The following is a 9,784-nucleotide window of genomic DNA, read 5'->3' as shown; positions in this document are numbered from 1 at the left end:
GCTGTCTGTGACACGGGACCCAGGCCCCCGCCAGCCCCTGAATCTGCCAGCACTTTGATCTTGGACTTTTAGCTTTCAGATCTGTGAGCTATCTGCGTCTTTTGTTTATAACCCTCCCAGTGTACAGTACTTTGTACAGTCTTAACGAACCAGACTCCCAGTCGGAAGGTGTGGTCTTAACCAGACTTTTCAGAAGGCATTTTGAGAACTCTGAAAGGTGATCTTTTTGGCTCCCTGCTTGTGTGGGGTGGTAAAAGAGGGGTAAGGTGTGTTTCCCCGGAGAGTCGGGCAGCATTTCTCTTTGTTGCTTGACAAAGGACTCCCATGTATTCAGAGAGGATTATATGGGTGTGTCTTAGTCTGTTTCCTGTTGTGTAACAGAATAGCTGAGACTGAGTGACTCATAAAAAATAGAAAGTTGTTTGGCTCAGTCTTGGAGGCTTGAAAAGTCCCAGATCACAGGACCCACATCTGGTGAGGACATTTGTGCTGTGTCATCCCATGGCAGAAGGCAGGGGGCACGAAAGCAGGGGTAAGAGGATGAGAGAACCAGGGATGGCTGAAATGACTTTTGCGATAAACCCACTCTCACGATAATGGACCCATTTTCGCAATAATGAGGTCAGTGCTTCATGACAGCAGGGCTGTTATGACCTAGTGACCTCTTAGAGGGCACATCTCTTTACACTGTTGCATTGGGGATCATACTTTCAACGCATGGACTTTGGGGGACACATTCAAACCACAGCAAGGTATTTGGCATTTTATGGCCATGCAACATTATCATTTCTCTCATAACCCTGGGTTACCCTTTCCTCGTGAATTGCAGGATCCTTGCTGAACTCTTGTTCTGTATGGTTAAATCTCCTATCAGAGTTTTGGGGCTATATCCAACTCTTTGTAGTTTTGCTGTAAATAATGACTTTTCTTTCTGCCCAGCAAAATGTTTTAAAACAAGATGATACTTGATATGGAATGGCTCAAACATCCTTTATTCCTCTGATAAATAACTCACTTGGTGTGAATAATTCAGGCAATTGCTCTGATCACAATTGTTCTGAAGAAACTAAAACTGAGGAGTGAGATGGAGAGACACAGTAGGGACTGGGGAGCTACTTCGATTAGAGTGACACAGGGACAAAGACATCACCAAGAAGGTGAGAAGAAATTCTTTATCCCCTCATCATCCTATCTGGTGGTCCCCACTAAAGAAAACCTGCCAGGATTTCCTTCAGTGCAGCTAAAAGGGTGATGCTGGTGGCTGAGACTTGCTCTGAGAGGAGAACAAGCTTGCTCAGTTCTTTAAGGCCTCAGTTTTTAGCTGGCAGGTGGACTGAACGTTAGACAAATTTTTAACCTGTTGAATTGTGGACTCCAGGCAGTTCACATCAATGAAGACAGAATTTTCTTGTGACTTGATACAGAACATCTCTGTTCAGTGCAAAAGCTTTAGCAATGGAATATAAAGGATATTCTCATCAAATTTATAGCGAACACAATGTTGAGATAAATGCAACCAAATGGACTCATAGAATCAGACAGAGTTCTGACCTTGACCAGCCAGAGGGATGAGTTGAAAGTAAGATAAATTATAATTGTATGTTTCATAATTGGCTGTAAAATACCGATGGCACAAATACAGGTTGCAAGAAGCACAACATAATAGAAACATTAAAGAAAACATGAGTTAGGTGTTTTATGTAGCAGAAGTTCCTTATTAGTTGAGAATGTAATTTGAATGATGTGGTTTTTTGGCCTGGATGGTAGAAGCCAAAGGGTATGCGGGGAAGGGTATCAGCTTCATCCAGGGAGGTCATAGAAGCAGTCATAAAGGATGTGTGGCTGGAGGAGGTGCATTTTAGATAAGTAAGAAGTCATTAAACTGCTGAAAACTAGGTGGGATAGAGAAAGCTGCTCCAGAAAGAGGCAATGGCTGAAAGAAAGGCAAGAATACAGACATTTATCCATGATTTCAGACAAGTTTTTCTCACCAAAAGGATTCAAGAAAACAAGATCAAGACCATCCTGGCTAACACAGTGAAACCCCGTCTCTACTAAAAATACAAAAAAGTAGTCAGGCGCAGTGGCGGGTGCCTGTAGTCCCAGCTACTTGGGAGGCTGAGGCAGGAGAATGGCCTGAACCCAGGAGGCGGAGCTTGCAGTGAGCCGAGATCGAGCCACTGCACTCCGGCCTGGGCGAAAGAGTGAGACTTGTCTCAAAAAAAAAAAGAAAATAAGACAATGAGAATCAAAAAACGAAATGGTCCTTGGTACAGGAGACAAAGATAACGAAAGTCGGAGTAGGTTTTCCTAAGAAATGTTGTTACATGTGTGCTTGGGATCAGGTGTCAGGCTTTGTTCAAGAAAATTTCAGCGAGGTATTGTTATGGGATTTATGATGAAAGGAATGGTGAGGAAGTTAACTTAGGTCCTCTGGGAAAATTAGTGTTTAGAATCACTAGCCTAATGATAGTTTTATACCTTGTAAAATAAGTCTGGTGCAATTATCAAAGACATATTTGCATGCTTTTTTTTAACTTTTATTTTAAGTTCAGGGGTACATGTTCAAGATGTCCAGGTTTGTTACATAGGTAAACCTGTGTCATGGGGGTTTGTTGTACTGATTGTTTCATCACCCAGGTATTAAGCCCAGTACCCATTAGTTATTTTTCTTGATCCTCTCCCTCCTCCCACCCTCCGCCCTCTGATGGGCCCCAGTGTGTGTTGTTCCCCTGTATGTGTTCTCATCATTTAGCTCCCACTTATAAGTGAGAACATACAGTATTTGGTTTTCTGTTTCTGTGTTAGTTTGCTAAGGATAACAGCCACTATCTCCATCCATATTCCTGCAAAGCATGTGATCTAATTCTTTTTTATGGCTGCATAGTATTCCATGGTGTACATGCACCACATCCTCTTTATCCAGTCCATCATTGATGGGCATTTGGGTTGATTTCATGTCCTTGCTATTGTGAATAGTGCTGCAATGAACATACACAAGCATGCATCTTTATAATATAAAAATTTATATTCCTTTGAATATATGCCCACTAATGGGATTGCTAGGTTGAATGGTACTTCTGACTTTAGGTCTTATAAGGAATCACCACACTGTCTTTCACAATGGCTGATCTAATCTATACTCCCACCAACCATGTATAGCGTTCACTCCTCTCCACAACCTTGCCAGCATCTGTCATTTTTTTTTACTTTTTATTTTTTATTTTATTTTTAATTTTTTTAATTTTTAAAATTTTTATTATTATTATTATTATTATACTTTAGGTTTTATGGTACATGTGTGCAATGTGCAGGTAAGTTACATTTGTATACATGTGCCATGCTGGTGCGCTGCACCCACTAACTCGTCATCTAGCATTAGGTATATCTCCCAATGCTATCCCTCCCCCCTCCCCCCACCCCACAACAGTCCCCAGAGTGTGATGTTCCCCTTCCTGTGTCCATGTGTTCTCATTGTTCAATTCCCACCTATGAGTGAGAATATGCGGTGTTTGGTTTTTTGTTCTTACGATAGTTTACTGAGAATGATGATTTCCAATTTCGTCCATGTCCCTACAAAGGACATGAACTCATCATTTTTTATGGCTGCATAGTATTCCATGGTGTATATGTGCCACATTTTCTTAATCCAGTCTATCATTGTTGGACATTTGGGTTGGTTCCAAGTCTTTGCTATTGTGAATAATGCCACAATAAACATACGTGTGCATGTGTCTTTATAGCAGCATGATTTATAGTCCTTTGGGTATATACCCAGTAATGGGATGGTTGGGTCAAATGGAATTTCTAGTTCTAGATCCCTGAGGAATCGCCACACTGACTTCCACAATGGTTGAACTAGTTTACAGTCCCACCAACAGTGTAAAAGTGTTCCTATTTCTCCACATCCTCTCCAGCACCTGTTATTTCCTGACTTTTTAATGATTGCCATTCTGACTGGTGTGAGATGGTATCTCATTGTGGTTTTGATTTGCATTCTTCTGATGGACAGTGATGGTAAGCATTTTTTCATGTGTTTTTTGGCTGCATAAATGTCTTCTTTTGAGAAGTGTCTGTTCATGTCCTTCGCCCACTTTTTGATGAGGTTGTTTGTTTTTCTCTTGTAAATTTGTTTGAGTTCATTGTAGATTCTGGATATTAGCCCTTTGTCAGATGAGTAGGTTGCGAAAATTTTCTCCCATTTTGTAGGTTGCCTGTTCACTCTGATGGTAGTTTCCTTTGCTGTGTAGAAGCTCTTTAGTTTAATTAGATCCCATTTGTCAATTTTGGCTTTTGTTGCCATTGCTTTTGGTGTTTTAGACATGAAGTCCTTGCCCACCTATGTCCTGAATGGTAATGCCTAGGTTTTCTTCTAGGGTTTTTATGGTTTTAGGTCTAACATTTAAGTCTTTAATCCATCTTGAATTGATTTTTGTATAACGTGTAAGGAAGGGATCCAGTTTCAGCTTTCTACATATGGCTACCCAGTTTTCCCAGCACCATTTATTAAATAGGGATTCCTTTCCCCATTTCTTGTTTTTCTCAGGTTTGTCAAAGATCAGATAATTGTAGATATGTGGCATTATTTCTGACGGCTCTGTTCTGTTCCATTGATCTATATCTCTGTTTTGGTACCAGTACCATGCTGTTTTGGTTACTGTAGCCTTGTAGTATAGTTTGAAGTCAGGTAGTGTGATGCCTCCAGCTTTGTTCTTTTGGCTTAGGATTGACTTGGCGATGCGGGCTCTTTTTTGGTTCCATATGAACTTTAAAGTAGTTTTTTCCAATTCTGTGAAGAAAGTCATTGGTAGCTTGATGGGGATGGCATTGAATCTGTAAATTACCTTGGGAAGGATGGCCATTTTCACGATATTGATTCTTCCTACCCATGAGCATGGAATGTTCTTCCATTTGTTTGTATCCTCTTTTATTTCCTTGAGCAGTGGTTTGTAGTTCTCCTTGAAGAGGTCCTTCACATCCCTTGTAAGTTGGATTCCTAGGTATTTTATTCTCTTTGAAGCAATTGTGAATGGGAGTTCACTCATGATTTGGCTCTCTGTTTGTCTGTTATTGATGTATAAGAATGCTTGTGATTTTTGTACATTGATTTTGTATCCTGAGACTTTGCTGAAGTTGCTTATCAGCTTAAGGAGATTTTGGGTTGAGACAATGGGGTTTTCTAGATATACAATCATATCATCTGCAAACAGGGACAATTTGACTTCCTCTTTTCCTAATTGAATACCTTTTATTTCCTTCTCCTGCCTAATTGCCCTGGCCAGAACTTCCAACACTATGTTGAATAGAAGTGGTGAGAGAGGGCATCCCTGTCTTGTGCCAGTTTTCAAAGGGAATGCTTCCAGTTTTTGCCCATTCAGTATGATATTGGCTGTGGGTTTGTCATAGATAGCTCTTATTATTTTGAGGTACGTCCCATCAATACCTAATTTATTGAGAGTTTTTAGCATGAAGGGTTGTTGAATTTTGTCAAAGGCTTTTTCTGCATCTATGGAGATAATCATGTGGTTTTTGTCTTTGGTTCTGTTTATATGCTGGATTACATTGATTGATTTGCGTATATTGGACCAGCCTTGCATCCCAGGGATGAAGCCCACTTGATCATGGTGGATAAGCTTTTTGATGTGCTGCTGGATTTGGTTTGCCAGTATTTTATTGAGGATTTTTGCATCAATGTTCATCAAGGATATTGGTCTAAGATTCTCTTTTTTTGTTGTGTCTCTGCCAGGCTTTGGTATGAGGATGATGCTGGCCTCATAAAATGAGTTGGGGAGGATTCCCTCTTTTTCTATTGATTGGAATAGTTTCAGAAAGAATGGTACCAGCTCCTCCTTGTACCTCTGGTAGAATTCGGCTGTGAACCCATCTGGTCCTGGACTTTTTTTGGTTGGTAAGCTATTGATTATTGCCACAATTTCAGCTCCTGTTATTGGTCTATTCAGAGATTCAACTTCTTCCTGGTTTAGTCTTGGGAGGGTGTATGTGTTGAGGAATTTATCCATTTCTTCTAGATTTTCTAGTTTATTTGCGTAGAGGTGTTTGTAATATTCTCTGATGGTAGTTTGTATTTCTGTGGGATTGGTGGTGATATCCCCTTTATCATTTTTTATTGCATCGATTTGATTCTTCTCTTTTTTTCTTTATTAATCTTGCTAGTGGTCTATCAATTTTGTTGATCCTTTCAAAAAACCAGCTCCTGGATTCATTAATTTTTTGAAGGGTTTTTTGTGTCTCTATTTCCTTCAGTTCTGCTCTGATTTTAGTTATTTCTTGCCTTCTGCTAGCTTTTGAATGTGTTTGCTCTTGCTTTTCTAGTTCTTTTAATTGTGATGTTAGGGTGTCAATTTTGGATCTTTCCTGCTTTCTCTTGTGGGCATTTAGTGCTATAAATTTCCCTCTACACACTGCTTTGAATGCATCCCAGAGATTTTGATATGTTGTGTCTTGGTTCTCGTTGGTTTCAAAGAACATCTTTATTTTTGCCTTCATTTCGTTATGTACCCAGTAGTCATTCAGGAGCAGGTTGTTCAGTTTCCATGTAGTTGAGCGGTTTTGAGTGAGATTCTTAATCCTGAGTTCTAGCTTGATTGCACTGTGATCTGAGAGATAGTTTGTTATAATTTCTGTTCTTTTACATTTATTGAGGAGAGCTTTACTTCCAAGTATGTGGTCAATTTTGGAATAGGTGTGGTGTGGTGCTGAAAAAAATGTATATTCTGTTGATTTGGGGTGGAGAGTTCTGTAGATGTCTATTAGGTCTGCTTGGTGCAGAGCTGAGTTCAATTCCTGGGTATCCTTGTTGACTTTCTGTCTCGTTGATCTGTCTAATGTTGACAGTGGGGTGTTAAAGTCTCCCATTATTAATGTGTGGGAGTGTAAGTCTCTTTGTAGGTCACTCAGGACTTGCTTTATGAATCTGGGTGCTCCTGTATTGGGTACATATATATTTAGGTAGTTAGCTCTTCTTGTTGAATTAATCCCTTTACCATTATGTAATGGCCTTCATTGTCTCTTTTGATCTTTGTTGGTTTAAAGTCTGTTTTATCAGAGACTAGGATTGCAACCCCTGCCTTCTTTTGTTTTCCATTTGCTTGGTAGATCTTCCTCCATCCTTTTATTTTGAGCCTATGTGTGTCTCTGCATGTGAGATGGGTTTCCTGAATACAGCACACTGATGGGTCTTGAGTCTTTATCCAATTTGCCAGTCAGTGTCTTTTAATTTGAGCATTTAGTCCATTTACATTTAAAGTTAATATTGTTATGTGTGAATTTCATCCTGTCATTATGATGTTAGCTGGTTATTTTGCTCGTTAGTTGATGCAGTCTCTTCCTAGTCTCGATGGTCTTTACATTTTGGCATGATTTTGCAGTGGCTGGTACCGGTTGTGCCTTTCCATGTTTAGCGCTTCTTTCAGGAGCTCTTTTAGGGCAGGCCTGGTGGTGACAAAATCTCTCAGCATTTGCTTGTCTGTAAAGTATTTTATTTCTCCTTCACTTATGAAGCTTAGTTTGGCTGGATGTGAAATTCTGGGTTGAAAATTCTTTTCTTTAAGAATGTTGAATATTGGCCCCCACTCTCTTCTGGCTTGTAGGGTTTCTGCCGAGAGATCCACTGTTAGTCTGATGGGCTTCCCTTTGATGGTAACCCGACCTTTCTCTCTGACTGCCCTTAACATTTTTTCCTTCATTTCAACTTTGGTGACTCTGACAATTATGTGTCTTGGAGTTGCTCTTCTCGAGGAGTATCTTTGTGGCGTTCTCTGTATTTCCTGAATCTGAATGTTGGCCTGCCTTGCTAGATTGGGGAAGTTCTCCTGGATAATATCCTGCAGAGTGTTTTCCAACTTGTTTCCATTCTCCCTGTCACTTTCAGGTACACCAATCAGACGTAGATTTGGTCTTTTCACATAGTCCCACATTTCTTGGAGGCTTTGCTCGTTTCTTTGTATTCTTTTTTCTCTAAACTTCCCTTCTCGCTTCATTTCATTCATTTCATCTTCCAGGGCTGACACTCTTTCTTCTATTTGATCGCATCGGCTCCTGAGGCTTCTGCATTCTTCACGTAGTTCTCGAGCCTTGGTTTTCAGCTCCATCAGCTCCTTTAAGCACTTCTCTGTATTGGTTATTTTAGTTATACATTCTTCTAAATTTTTTTCAAAGTTTTCAACTTCTTTGCCTTTGGTTTGAATATCCTCCCGTAGCTCGGAGTGATTTGATCGTCTGAAGCCTTCTTCTCTCAGCTCGTCAAAGTCATTCTCCGTCCAGCTTTGTTCCGTTGCTGGTGAGGAACTGCGTTCTTTTGGAGGAGGAGAGGTACTCTGCTTTTTAGAGTTTCCAGTTTTTCTGCTCTGTTTTTTCCCCATCTTTGTGGTTTTATCTACTTTTGGTCTTTGATGATGGTGATGTACAGATGGGTTTTTGGTGTGGATGTCCTTTCTGTTAGTTTTCCTTCTAACAGACAGGACCTTCAGCTGCAGGTCTGTTGGAGTACCTGGCCGGCCGTGTGAGGTGTCAGTCTGCCCCTGCTGGGGGGTGCCTCCCAGTTAGGCTGCTCGGGGGTCAGGGACCCACTTGAGGAGGCAGTCTGCCTGTTCTCAGATCTCCAGCTGCATGCTGGGAGAACCACTGCTCTCCTCAAAGCTGTCAGACAGGGACATTGAAGTCTGCAGAGGTTACTGCTGTCTTTTGTTTGTCTGTGCCCTGCCCCCAGAGGTGGAGCCTACAGAGGCAGGCAGGCCTCCTTGAGCTGTGGTGGGCTCCACCCAGTTCAAGCTTTCCGGCTGTTTGTTTACCTAAGCGAGTCTGGGCGATGGCGGGTGCCCCTCCCCCAGCCTCGCTGCCGCCTTGCTGTTTGATCTCAGACTGCTGTGCTAGCAATCAGCGAGACTCCGTGGGCGTAGGACCCTCTGAGCCAGGTGCAGGCTATAATCTCCTGGGGCACCGTTTCGTAAGCCCGTTGGAAAAGCACAGTATTCGGGTGGGAGTGGCCCGATTTTCCAGATGCCGTCTGTCACCCCTGGAAAGGGAACTCCCTGACCCCTTGCACTTCCCGAGTGAGGCAATGCCTCTCCCCTGCTTCGGCTGGCGCATGGTGCACTCACCCACTGACCTGCGCCCACTGTCTGGCACTCCCTAGTGAGATGAACACGGTACCTCAGATGGAAATGCAGAAATCACCTGTCTTCTGCGTCGCTCACGCTGGGAGCTGTAGACCGGAGCTGTTCCTATTCGGCCATCTTGGCTCCTCCCCTGACTTTTTAATAATAGCCATTCTAACTGGTGTGAGATAGTGTCTCCTTGCAGTTTTAATTCGCATTTCTCTAATGATCTGTGATGTTGAGCATTTTTCATATTTGTTGGCTGCATGTTTGCCTCCTCTTGAGAAGTGTCCGTTCATGTCCTTTGCCCACTTTTTATTGGGGTTGTTTGTTTCATTCGTGTAAATTTGTTTAAGTTCCTTATAGATGCTGGATATTAGACCTTTGTCAGATGCGTAGTTTGCAAAAATCTCTCATTTCGTAGGTTGCCTATTTACTCTGTTGATAGTTTCTTTCGGCATGTTTAATTTTTTAACTTAGAAATCAAGTGTGTACAACGCTGAAGAGAAAATTCAAACTCGTCTAGCGTGCAAATCTTTCTGTACGATTTTCCTGTAAGATAGGCCTGCAGAGACATGGAAGAATCAGAAGAAAGTCAATGGATTGATTTCAACTTCATTTTGAAATTATAGGCAGCTGTAGTCTCTGCCCCGCCCATCTTGTATTGA

This window comes from Pongo pygmaeus, chromosome 8, assembly GCF_028885625.2.
Source record: "Pongo pygmaeus isolate AG05252 chromosome 8, NHGRI_mPonPyg2-v2.0_pri, whole genome shotgun sequence".
Classification (NCBI taxonomy): Eukaryota; Metazoa; Chordata; class Mammalia; order Primates; family Hominidae; genus Pongo; species Pongo pygmaeus.
The sequence above is the reverse complement of the archived record's forward strand: the minus strand, read 5'-3'. Positions refer to the sequence as shown.